This window comes from Giraffa tippelskirchi, chromosome 8 (assembly GCF_054371585.1).
Source record: "Giraffa tippelskirchi isolate mGirTip1 chromosome 8, T2T-mGirTip1v1.2.pri, whole genome shotgun sequence".
Classification (NCBI taxonomy): Eukaryota; Metazoa; Chordata; class Mammalia; order Artiodactyla; family Giraffidae; genus Giraffa; species Giraffa tippelskirchi.
Genome location: NC_137282.1, coordinates 5943417 through 5957116, shown reverse-complemented (window position 1 = coordinate 5957116; position 13700 = coordinate 5943417). Strand labels below are relative to the sequence as shown.

The 13700-nt window shown below is 43.7% G+C and overlaps 1 protein-coding gene across 2 annotated transcripts in view; it reads right to left on the bottom strand.

Annotated features, from left to right (window-relative positions):
- LRRC3B (leucine rich repeat containing 3B) overlaps positions 1–13700 on the bottom strand; it is a 112549-nt gene that overhangs the window by 98043 nt on the left and 806 nt on the right. The window contains exons 2-3 of one of the 2 annotated variants that reach the window (XM_081521109.1): positions 6298–6372; positions 3123–3194 (exon numbers count right to left, since the gene is read on the bottom strand). The gene's annotated coding sequence lies outside the window, so the exon portion shown is untranslated. The remainder of the gene's footprint in view (positions 1–3122; positions 3195–6297; positions 6373–13700) is intronic. The other variant, XM_081521113.1, reaches the window with a different exon arrangement.

Here is a 13700-nt window from a genome sequence, read left to right as displayed (position 1 = left end):
GAGCAAGGACTTTATTTCAATCTGTTTATGTCCTCACAGCCCTCAGCCCAGAGCCACACATGGTGTGGATGCTTGATGTACACTTATTGCAAAGATGAATAATTCAATATCGCTCCCCTTTCTGACTCAAATCAGTCTATCTCCAGCATGGCAGTACTGCTCGTGAGTTGCTCCACAGGGGAGCTAATTAACTCTCTGAAACTGGAAAATGTTTTCAAGTTCCACAACACTTTGGAAGCACTCAAGAACACTAATATGTGCAGTAAAGACATTATCATCACTTCCCTGACACATAAATAGTGAGTAATCCCTTTTTAATGTGTTAGTTTTGAACATACTAGATGAATTTACAGGTGGTAATGGATTGTTGGTTCACTTCTATTGATGGGCATCTTGTGTGGACTGAATAAGTTGTGGCTTCCTCCAGCTCTGTGGTTTGTTCATCTCTCCAGCTTTCAGAGTCTCTGTTTATACATACCTGCTGCCAGGAAGGTGACTGGCATGTGAGAACCAGCCTCCTGGGGAGTCTGTGTCTTGACAGGTAGTGCGGATCCCTATGGAGTTCTAGGAGTGCCCTCTTTTTAAAAAAGTTGTCTTGGAGTGTAGCTGATTTACAATCAACTACAACTAGTGATTTACAATCAACTGCAACAAACCCAACTAGTGTTGGGTTTCAGGTGTGCAACGAAGTGATTCAGTTATACATGCATCTATTCTTTTTCAGATTCTTTTCTCGCATTTATATTATCCCAGAAAGTTGGGCAGAGTTCACTGTGCTATACAATAGGCCCTTATTGTTTATCCATTCAATATCTTATGTATAGTAGTGTGTGTTTGATTATCCCAAGCTCCTGATTTATCCCTCCCGCCCCCATCTTTCCCCTTTTCCCTTAGGTAACCATAAGTTTTCAACATCTGTAAATCTGTTTCTGTTTTGTGAATAAGTTCCTTTGTATCACACTTTACAATGAGATTCCACGTGTGAGTGATATGCCCTCTTCGTCCCCAAGCCACATATGTAGTTACCATGGGAAATGTCATGTGACTACAAAGCTCAATGACCCAGTGGGAAACCCCTGCTTCAAGCTGGAATTATCAGAATGTTGGACAGGAAAACTGCAAGGATTGGGTTAGTGAATCTAGAAGCCATGGGCGGGAATGCTGTCTGCCACGTGGAGAAAGTCACACTTCCGCGTGACATAAAGCTGCCACCCAGGGACAGATTTGAGAGGAAGAGCAATTGAGTTCCTGGTTCCAGCTGTTTGGAGGTCCAGCTACAGCTTTTTATTCATCCTCTCTTCAATCAATGTGCCTCTTGGCTTCAACGAGTTCAAATTTGGTTTCTGTCACTTGGGACCAACAGGATTCCAATCAATGCAACATCAAAGAGAGATCTGAGAAACGCTTCCCAAAATACACTTGATTAAAGTTGGAGAGAAAACAGTTGGGGATACTTTGATATGAAGCTTCTGTTTTGAGAAGTTAAAAGCCCAGTGAGTAACATAAATTGAATCCTATTTTTGTAGGCAATAAAGATAGAACCTGACAGGTAGAAACGGGATCCGATTGTCTGTGATTTATTAGAATGGTGGCTTCATGAGGGCAGAGGTTTGGATTCTTTGCCATTTTCCGCAGTGATGACAATAGAATTCTGCACATACGTAGGGGTTTAATGAATATTTGTTGAGTGACAATATATTTCTTTGTTGTATTTCTTCCTGGCTCCCAGGAAGAAATAAGAAAAACAACCACGTATTGAACTTACTTTATAAACCAGCCATGGGGCTAAGTGTCATCAGACATCTGATGTAATTTGTTACCTGGCTTTGGAGTGGGGTGGGGGGCAATTTCGCACTGAGGTCTTTCATGCTCAGAGATTAAATTGTTTGCTCAGTTTACACACAGATGATATGTGTTGGGGTCAAGATCTGAACCCAGGAGCATCGATCTCTGAAACATATGCTCTCTCTACCATTCCCCAATCATGTATCAACATATTTATCTATAGGCAGAAACATCTGTGGTAGACTGAAAGAGGGTAGGAATATTGGACTGAAATATTGCTTCATGTATGATTTCAGCCCTAATTATCAAGGGTGTAGTGACCACAGAATGAGTCCTCATCTACAGACAAGTTAATGCAGGTCTGAGATCCTGCCTCCCATATTCACTAATCAACGTCTCTGTGGAAAGTCTCATCATCAGGATGGAAGCCCTCCCTTTCCTCCCTCTGCTTTTCCATGAAGGGATGTCATAAGACTCTCAGTCCCTGGTCACTGCTGGCCCTCCACCACCTTCCGGGGGCATCTGCATCCTCAACCCCTCTTCTCCTAACTGCAAGCACCTGCTACTCTGTGCCTGGTCCATGGGTGGCAGCCTGGGAGTGCTGGGGACCGACTGCCCCTCCCCCAGTGACTCATGCCAGGTGATGGGTAGAAAGTCTACATGACTCCTCTGCTGATTTGACACTAAGGCATGTTCCACACCGTCTCCCAGAGGCCCTTAACATTACTGTGCCCCAATTACCGACAACACTAACTCGCTCCAAGGGGAAGCTTTTACTGGCTTCCTTGTTTCACTTTCCCAGACCTCTAATAAAAGTTTCCAGAGAAACTGAACTCTCATCTCTATCTCAAGACTGCTTCTGGGACAATAAGTCCCTGAAGGAGAAGGTCAAATTACTTGACTGATGAATTTAAAGGAAGAAACAGCATTACCCTTTACATCCTCTCTTTTGGTGATAGCAAGTCCAGAGGCCATGCCTATTTGTCCTGCCTCCTGCCATGTGTGAGGTCTTGCCCCCAGTGGAAGGTCTTCAATTAGCAACTGGATGGATAAGTCAGTTTAATTCAAGAGTGATGTATGAGGACACCTTCTAGTTCCTTACAGATCTAAAATCATGTACTCTAATCAGCTTTGCTAGAAATATAGTGAACATTTGGATTCTGTCTAGAATAGGTCCACATGATTCATAAAAGCCAAAAGGTGCAAGCAACCCAAATGTACATCAAGTGAAAAATACAGCAAATATGTTATATCCATGCAATGAAATATTATTTGGCCGTTAAAAGAGATGAAGCAGTAGTACATGCTACAACATGCATGGACCTTGAAAAACTTACGGTAAGTGAAAGGATCCAGTCACAGAAGATGGCATATTATATAATCATATTCATATGCAATGTCCAGGAGAGCTATGGAGACATAAAATAGATTAATGGTTTCTTAAGGTTAGGATGGGGAAAAGTGAAAGTCACTCAGTCGTGTCCAACTCTTTGTGACCCCATGGACTATACGATCTATGGGATTCTCTAGGCCAGAATACTGGAGTGGGTAGCTTTTCCATTCTCCAGGGCATCTTCCCAACCCAGGGATCAAACCCAGGTCTCCTGCATTGCAGGAGGATTCTTTAAGATGGAGGAGGGGAAGAGAAAGTGATGGGTAAAGAGTATGGGGTTTCTATTTGAGGTCCTGAAGATGTCCTAGTTAACTAGAGTGTTGGTTGCCAATGTGTGTGCTGTGCTTACTCGCTCAGTCATGTCCTACTCTTTGTGACCCCATGGACTATAATAGCCCACTAGTCTCCTCTGTCCGTGGGGATTCTCCAGGCAAGAATACTGGCGTGGGTTGCCATGCCCTCCTTCAGGGGACCTTCCCAACCCAGTGATTGAACCCAGGTCTCTTGCATTGCAGGCGGATTCTTTACTGTCTGAGCAACCAGGGACGCCCTGGTTGCCCATATGTGCTAATACCATTGAAAGTACACTTTAAAGAGGTGAATTATATTGTATGTGAATCACATCTCAAGAAACCTGTCAAAGTTAGGACTACCTGGTGATGCTAAATGCTAAGATTAGGGGAAGCTGGTAAAAGGTCTACGAGAATACTCTGTACTAAACAGGCAACTCTTGTATAAAGGTGAAACTATTGCAAAATAATTTTTAAGTGGGTCTAAATTTGAGAAGAGGGCTTCCCAGTTGGCTCAGTGGTAAAGAATCTGCATGCCAACACAGGAGATGCAGGAGATGTGGGTTTGATCCCTGGGTTGGGAGGATCCCATGCAGGAGGAAATGGCAACCCATTCCAGTATTCCTAGCTGGAGAATCCCATGAACAGAGGAGCCTGGCGGGCAACAGTCCATCAGGTCACAGAGAGTTGGACACACCTGAGCAACTGAGCACACATACACACAAACTTAAGAAGGTCCAAACCGGAGAAGGTTCAAAACCTTTCTGACTCAGTTTTTCTACTTATGAAGCGAAGTGACAGTCACGCAGTCGTGTCCGACTCTTTGCAACCCCGTGGACTACACAGTCCATGGAATTCTCCAGGCCAGAATACTGGAGTGGGTAGCCTTTCCTCTCTCCAGGGGATCTTCCCAACCCAGGGATTGAACACAAGTCTCCCGCATTGCGAGCGGACTCTTTACCAGCTGAGCCACCAGGGAAGCCTTTTCTACTTATAAGAAGCAACACTATTCTAACGGTCATCTCATCAGGTGGCTGTAGGAGTTAATTGAGATAGTGTATATGACATCAATGTATTTGGCAAACATCCTCTCTCTGAGTGAAATAATAGAAACTTGGGTCCATAGGACAGAATCACCATTGTGTCTCAGGTACCCCATTTCTTCCCAAGATTTCCATTATCCTCCATGTCCCCTTGTTAATTTTCTGATATAAGATTTGGCCTGATAAGATGTGGTCAGAATTCCAACTGTGAGGTTAATATTTCTTTAGCATTTTATTTATTTATTTGTCTGTGCCAAGTCTGAGTTGTAGCACGTAGGATTTTTAGTTGCAGCATGTGAGATCTAGTTCCCTAACCCAAGATCAAACCCAGGCCCCCTGCATTGAGAGCACAGAGTCTTAGCTGCTGGACCACCAGGGAAGTCAAGGTTAATATTTTTATAATATGACTGCAATTCAATAGACGCAATGAGCCAGCTCACTTTGCAATGTCAGAGATTTAGGGGAAAAAAGCAGGGTGACATTGACAATTGATACCCAAGTAGCCATCCTTAGGAATCAGTTGTTCTTGTTTCTCTTGAATCCCATAAGAGCTATTTTTGTTATATTTGGGTTTTATGAAAATGGTATCATTCAGTCAGACCTACACATGGGTCTCAAGTTGCTTTGTTTTCTTCCTTCTGTAGTTTTTCTGGAAGCCAACACAATATTTCCGCTAGTTGGTCTGGAGTCAGTGCTGTATCTAATTATGGGGTTGATTTTCTTCTTTTGTATTCAAGTCTCCTCCACCCACTGGGGGGTGTTGGGGATTTGACAAGGAAGCTTTTCCTACCATCCCTGTTTCTTTGCAAGAAGCCAAGGGCGTGGGGGAAATGCCCTTGTTGGAGTGCAGCTCGGGTTTCAGGCCTCTCTTATAAACTTAAGCGACAAAGGAAGTCACAGTCAAGTCATTTAATCCCCCGGGCTTCAGTGTTTCCCTCTGTACATTGAGAGGATTGGCCTAAGTCATCTGCAAAGTTCCTCTCAGACCTGACATTCTCCAAAACAGAAGTATTTTCCTGAAGTTCACTGACGAGTAATCGCCAAGCAGCAGAAAAGTGCTGAGATGTTGTTAGCTAATATTATCTCTCATCTGCTGGCGGGGTCTTGAGGGGAACATCCCCGAGAGCAGCCTGGTGTTCTGGTGTCCGCTCTGAGAAAAGGCTCAGAGAGCACAGGAAGAGGGGATGGTGGAGACAGTTGGTCCTTCCGGTGTGGTCAGGGGTGGTTACGATGCTGAGATAGACACAGAGAGAGCAGAGGCAGGCTGGTCTCCGAGCCTGGAAGACGAGCGTTACATAAGTGCAATTTCACTTTCTGCGTTAATCTTTGCTGAGGTAATTGCCTTCATTCTATTTTCAGTGTGTTGTTGGCAATGCTGCATGGTCTACTGACAGTTGTTCAATAAAAATAGAGATCATACCCAGGAGGAAAAGTGCAATATTCACACGTGGCCAATGTTCTGCTTCTGTGAGTGATGGGATTCAATTCCTTAAGAGTCAAACGTGGAGAGGCATTTGCTAGTGAGTTTGACCAGCAATCAAGCCTGAGTTACACCTGCGGGCTGCAGGGCGTGCCTGGCACACACCTTTGTACACGAGAAGCTGAGCAGCAATTCCAGCGAGGGAGATCTTTTCAAAATGAAAGAACCTGAAAGGCATATTCTTCTCTTGCATATGACTCACCTGATTGAACCAAGTGTACCTCCCAACAGCTCTCTGATGGTCCCCACCACACTATCAGGCCCCCTCCACTGCTGTCTTGATTTCGGAACACGGTCATTTCTCACCTGAACCCTGAACTTCCTGCTGAAAGGCTCACTCCCTGATTCTTCTCGGCACAGCAGCTGGAACGACCCTCGAACCTGCAAATGTGACATACGTGCTCAGAATTCTTCAGTGGTTCAGGATAAAAATCTTGACTTCCCTGTACAGCCTCCAAGTTCATTATCATTTCTGCTGCCTGTGTCATTAGTCTCACCCCCTGCCACACCCCCTTCTTCTAGTTCTGTCACGCTTAGCTGCTTACGGTTCTGTCAAATTCCTCACCCGCTGGTGCCCCTCAGTGAGGTCCTGCCCAGCATCTCCACCTCTGTAGCCAGGTTCTCCTTGCTTGTAGGTTTTTGTCACCAACACCCTCCCCAGACTGTCTTTCCTAACTTCCCGGAAGACCTAAGGGCTATTTCCACCCCCTCATTGTTAGTGCTCTGTGGAAACTCTTTCAAGGTGGCGATCATCAAACTAGCCTGGTCATGGAGAACACACACGTGATCATCTCAAGGCTGGAGCCATGTGTCAGATGTTTAAGTCCCCCGCGTCAAACAGATAAGAGGTGTCCACACAAATAAGGCTGTAATTAGTAAAAAGGTAGATAAAAGCTCTCTGCTTCTTTTATTAGGAAATTAGCTTACTAAAGAAAAGTTTTATGACTATTGAATTACAGTATTATTTTCTTTATGTAAACTTTGTTCTGTCGAGGTTCAGTCCAGTTCAGTCACTCAGTCATGTCCGACTCTTTGCGACCCCATGGACTGCAGCACGCCAGGCCTCCCTGTTCATCACCAACTCCTGGAATTTACTCAAACTCATGTCCATTGAGTCAGTGATGCCACCCCACCATCTCATCCTCTGTCGTCCCCTTCTCCTCCCACTTTCAATCTTTCCCAGCATCAGGGTCTTTTCCGATGAGTCAGCTCTCCACATGAGGTGGCCAAAATATTGGAGTTTCAGCTTCAACATCAGTCCATCCAATGAACACTCAGGACTGATCTCCTTTGTTCTGTCTAGAAAGTACATTATTTCACTGTTGATAAATTATGACCATGGTGTGTGTTTATTATTTTAACAGGATAAAATCACACACACACATAAAAATTCAATAAAATGTACGTGGGAGAGACCCAGGAAAACTGAGTAACTCCCGTTGTATGTTTTTAAATTAAATTTTGAGCTTGGGAAAAAAAAGAAAACGGAAAGAGCATTTGCTAGGCACCGACGATGTGACCGGCTCCTTGCTGGGTTTGGTGCGGTGGGGAATGTGGGGAGGGACAGGAAGGGAAGGAAGCAGTCTATGACCCACACCTGACGGAATAAAAACAGTGACCAGAGGATGGGCAGAGACATCAATAATGAAAAACTATGCCGATTGAAAATCAGTGAGCTGGAACGTCCTCCAGTCTTGGGCAGAACTTACTCGTGAAATGGAGAAAATATTAAGGGGAACTTTAAAGAAGCAAGAATATTGGCTCCAAGACTTTTAGGATGGCTCAGCAGGTAAAGAATCTGCCTGCAATGCAGGAGATGTGGCTTCGATCCCTGAGTCGGAAACATCCTCCCTGGAGGAGGAGATGGCAACCCGCTCCAGTATTCTTGCCTGGAGGATCCCTTGGTCAGAGGAGCCTGGTGGGCTTCCGTCCACAGACACACCTGAGCACGCATGCGTACTCCATGCACTCCAAATGACTTCAACTCCCTCAGGGAGTGAAAGGGCCCTGGAGTGCTGACCTTAAAGCCTCCTAGCATATTTGAAGATGACCTTGATAATTAAGCATCTAGCCTATGGAGTAGATCAGAAAAATGCTGGTGTTCCAAATCAGAGGAATCCCAGTAATCACTTTTCATGATCTGCAGACATATTGAAAGAAATTCTTAAGTAGATGATTTTATACCCAGAGTTGGTTCTAGCAAAATTAGTATTGTCTTTAACATAGAAGGTGCTGACTTTTTAAAAAAATTTTTTGGCTGCCCTGTACAGCTTGTGGGATCTCTGTCCCCTGGGATCTCAGTTCCCTGAGCAGGGATTGAGTCCAGGCCATGGCAGTAAAAGCCCAGAATCCTAACCATTAGGACACCAGGGAACTCCCTGAAGACATGGATTTTTAATGGGGAGTGTTGGGAGGGGAGACAGGATAAGTGGTAGAGAGGAAATTATAATGAGATTTGAAGACGGTACGATACTATGGAGTTAACATTTTAATATTAATAGCTATCGTGAATGATATGAGGAACCTTTAAAAAATTTTGAACAAGGTATATCACAGTCATATTTGCAGGCTAGAAGTCTCTGACTCTCTATGCAGAGCGGATGAGAGGTGTAAATGGAGGGATGGGGTAGTGAGATCATTTAGGACTCTATTAAATCCTCTTAGTGAGAAATGTTAGGGCTCTGAATCCAGACAATGGAAGGCGGTGAGGTGGGCACCTGGAGAGGAAGATGGCTCTGACATCATCTAAGTGACACTTGACAAGATGGTTTCCAATCTTCCCTGCCCTGTGCCAACTCAGCAGGGTGTTCCTAGCCCTGCAAGATTTCCTTGGCCAAAAAAACTCTAACCACACTGACGAATGTGGTTGGCTGTCCAACAAAATGATCATTCTCCTTCCCACTATTCTTCTAACAGAACCTACATCTCACTGTACAGGCTGAATATTTGCTTTCCCAGAAGCCTTTGCAGTGAAGGATGACATCAGTCATGATTTCAGTCAATGGAAACTAAATGGATGCTTGTTGCCAAGAATTGCTTTAGTAAAAGCCTTTCTTTGTATGAAAAGGATAAAAGGAGGGATAAATTTGTCTTCTACTTTTCATGCACTTTTTCATGCCTGTGTGTGATGCCTGGAATCCTGGCAGCCATTTTGAGACCTTGAGGGAGAAGCCTGAAGACAAAGCCAGAAGGCTGAGAACAGGTTGAAAAGTGCCTGGGTCCCTCCTGATGTTGTTTGAGCTTCTGAATCAGCCCTGTCATCACCTAAATACCTTCAAACTTTTGTTATATGAGACAATAGAAAATCTTGTTTTGAAAGTTCTTCCAGCTCAAATGTTGGCCGGTGGACCAACCATATCAACAAAATCCTGAATTTGTTAAAACAGCAGAATCTTGGGCAATACCCCAGAAATGCTGAATCAGAATCTGCATGTTAATAAGATGCTCAGCACCAGTTTAAGTCACTTTTAATTGCAAACTGTGTTCTGTTGGTTGAAGAATCTAAATTAAGATACTAAATACAGCTCCTTTCATAATCGTAATCAATTGCACTCTTTTTCTGTTATTCTACATATGTGCTCATCCCTCTGTCACAGGATGCATTTTATTTTGTTACGTGTATGTAACCCATTTAGAACCATCCATGACAGTCTGATCCATACAACTTCATGGACTCCTTAATAGAAGGCCCTGTGTCCTACTGACCTTTGTCCTTGCCTAGTATTAAGCTCCGTGAATGTTCAAGTATTTGTTGAATGAAAGAATAAAGGAAGTAATAATTTCTTTGCAATTCCTCTAGCCAACAAAAATTTTAGAACCTCCAACAAGTAGACCTAGTGGCTTCTCAGCTATGCTGATGACCTGCCTTGGGCTATAATGTATTCTGTTTTCTTATGCAACCACTTTTCCAGGTAGAACCCTGATTGACAGAGCTCTTCAGGGTTCCAGATGCTCAAGTAATATTGGTTCGTCCTCATATTAGACCACATCACTGCCATCTCTGCAGAGCTTAGTTGTTGGAAGAATGAAAGTCATCTCAAGGTTGCTCTCGTCAAAGTCACCAGATTCAGTCCCTTGGGACCACTCTGTACGTATGCTGCTTAATTAAAAGTAATCAATGCCAAAAATCAATCCACCATTTAGCATCAAGCCTTGACCACCGACTACAACCAGGAAGGAAATCCCTGGCCATCTAGAATTCAGGAAAAGCCAAAAAGGGCAGGCACATTCAGCTGACTCTGCTTTCCTTAAAAGTTTCTGGCAGTGGCCAAGCTGAGGGAAGCTCAAAGGCAGGGATTAAATATAGAAAATTGATTTCTCTTTTTCATTTAATAAAAAGCGTCCATAGATTTCATAAAGTAGAAACCCTGCATATAGGTCATCCAAATAGAGAACACACACACACACACATATACATATACGAGACTATCCTTCAGCCATCTTACAACACATACACAAATATATAATAATGTGATTTGACTTCCTGTTGGAGCCAAGGTTTTGCAAATACACCTTCAGAGCCAGCAGTGGATCTGTGTGCTGACCTGCTTCCTCAACCTCTGGAGAAAGAGCAGAGCCTGCAGGTGTGCTGAGCAAGGCCCAGGCCTCGGAGGAAGAGAGCCAGCCTGTGGTTCCAACCCCTTAATGCTTAGAGGGAGACGCAAGCCCATCTCAGTCTCAATTTACTCAAACGAGTACCATCCTTTTGAGGATGAACACCTCTCAGCCACAAATTTCAGGGTGGATAAGGGAAAATATACAATTATTACCTAGAGCTCTAATTGGGCAAAGAAATAGATGTGATGTAGCAAAAGAACCCCCAGCAGCACCTGCCATAATTCAATATTGTCAGCTGAAAGCTAAACTTTGTTGGACCAAATTACCCAGTAAGAATCACAAGAAACCACATATGGACAGCTGAGGTTACAAGTCCTCAATTGTCCTTGGCAAACAGGGAAACTGCAGATGATTTTTCAGAATCTGGGGATGCCAATTAGCAAATTTTGCCTGCTCAAATTTTGGTCTACATTGAGAAAATCAGTGCTATAATTGGTGAGGGCATTTTGTTCACTCCCAGAAGAAAAACTAATGCTATGTTTTTACTAAGATACTTTTGAGACACTGTGCATCTGAAATTCAGTGGAAGTTAATTTTTCAGAAAGACAGAGTTGGTTCACTAAAGTATATGGTTCCCAACCTGGGCCAGCATCTCGCTCACACTTATGATGAACACATGGAGCCCTAAGAGGTTGGGTGACTTGCCCAAGGTCACCCCATTAGAGGTAGAACCAGGATCACAGCCTCAATGAGATTTTTGCTTAGAGCAGTGATTCTCTACTGGTGGCTGTTTTGCTAAGAAAAATTGCACAACGTCTGAAGACATTTTTGGTTGTCAAGCCAAGAGGAAGGTACTTCATGTACACACTTCCTTCTTGCATTTAGTGTGTAAAGGCCAAGAATGTTGTCAAACATCCTGCAATTCACAGAACAGCTCTCCAACCTGGTAGGGTTGAGGTTAGGAACCCAGGGATAGAAGTGACATTCAAGCGTAAAGGCTTGCAGACACACACACACACACACACACACACACACACACACACACAGCATTCAGAAGAGGATAAAATAGCCATCTGCATTAATTTTAACATGATGAGCAAAACAAAAACGGTCATAGCAACAGCCCACCCTGATGCTTTCCATGGCATTTCTCTCTCACTTATTTCACTCCCAACATCAGCATATTCTGCTAGCTCCACTTTCAAATTCTACTCCCAAATGGGCTGCTTCTCACCAGCTCCACTGATACCTCCTAGCCTGGCCATCATTGTCTTTCACCTGGACCATTGCAATAATCACCTAAAGGTTTCTCTTCTTCAACTCTCCAGCTGTTCAATCTCTTTCCTATGCACAGGGACCTTAATTGTGTGAAACTGATCCTGTCACTTCCTTGCTGGAAAGCTTAGTCTCCACTGGGACTAATCCCACATCCCAGTGTGCCTTTGGAAATGAGTGGGCATATTTTTGATAGTCATGACAAGTGAGGCACTGCTAGCCTTTAGTAATGGGGATAGAGGAAGCCGAATGTTCTCTAATAGGAGAGATGGTGAAGAATTTACTTGATTGGAGTGGGAGGTTGGGGTCAGCAGATGTTAGATAAAGGATGGATATAGGATGGATAAACAAGGTCCACACGGAGAACTATGTGCAATATCCTATGATAAACTGTAATGGAAAAGAATATAAAAAAGAATATACGGGTATGTATAACTGAATCACTTTGCAGTGCAGCAGTAATAAGACAACATTGTAAATCAACTATACTTCGATAAAAATAATAAAATAGAAATAATTTTAAAAAAGAACTGACTTGCCCATGCTCTTTATCATCTCTGGTAAAGCACAGAAGCCTCCCTGTCAACCTCATTCTCCATCTGGCCATCTGCGCTGCAGTCAACGACACCGATGCTCCTTGAATCTGCCAATCTTCTTGGCATCTCAAAGGTTTGGCACCAGTCATTCCTGGCCACAAAGCTCTTCCCCCAAAACCCCTAAGCCTCCCTCTCTCACTTCATCCAGGTTTCAGCTAATTTGTCATCTGATGAGAAACAGTGTCACAGTCTTATCTAAATTAGCATCCCCTTTGTTCTGGTGAGATGTTATTTTGCTAAATGTTTCTCCTTTTCCTTTATTGACACCTGACACCATCAGTTCAGTTCAGTTCAGTCGCTCAGTCATGTCTGACTCTTTGAGACCCCGTGGACTGCAGCACGCCAGGCTTCCCTGTCCATCACCAACTCCCGGAGTTTACCCAAACTCATGTTCATTGAGTCGGTGATGCCATCCAAATATCTCATCCTCTGTCATCCCCTTCTCCTCTTGCCCTCAATCTTTTCCAGCATCAGGGTCTTTTCAAATGAGTCAGCTCTTTGCATCAGGTGGCCAAAGTACTGGAGTTTCAGCTTCAACATCATGTCCTTCCAATGAACACCCAGGACTGATCTCCTTTAGGATGGACTGGTTGGATCTCCTTGCAGTCCAAGGGATCTTCAAGAGTCTTCTCCAACACCACAGTTCAAAAGCATCAATTCTTTGGTGCTCAGCTTTCTTTAGAGTCCATCTCTCACATCCATACATGACTACTGGAAAAACCTAGCCTTGACTAGACGGACCTTTGTTGGCAAAGTAATGTCTCTGCTTTTTAATATGTTATCTAGGTTGGTCATAACTTTCCTGCCAAGGAGTAAGCGTCTTTTAATTTCATGGCTGCAGTCACCATCTGCAGTGATTTTGGAGCCCCCCAAAATAAAGTCTGTCAGTGTTTCCACTGTTTCCCCATCTATTTGCCATGAAGTGATGGGACCAGATGCCATGATCTTAGTTTTCTGAATGTTGAGCTTTAAGCCAACTTTTTCACTCTCTTCTTTTATATTCATCAAGAGGCTCTTTAGTTCTTCTTCACTTTCTCCCATAAGGGTAAGGTTATCTGCATATCTGAGGTTATTGATATTTCTCCCGGCCATCTTGATTCCAGCTTGTGCTTCATCCAGCCGAGTGTTTCTCATGATGTGCTCTGCATATAAGTTAAATAAGCAGGGTGACAATATACAGCCTTGACGTACTCCTTTTCCTATTTGGAACCAGTCTGTTGTTCCATGTCCAGTTCTAACTGTTGCTTCCTGACCTGCATAGTAAAGTATATATTTATCAGT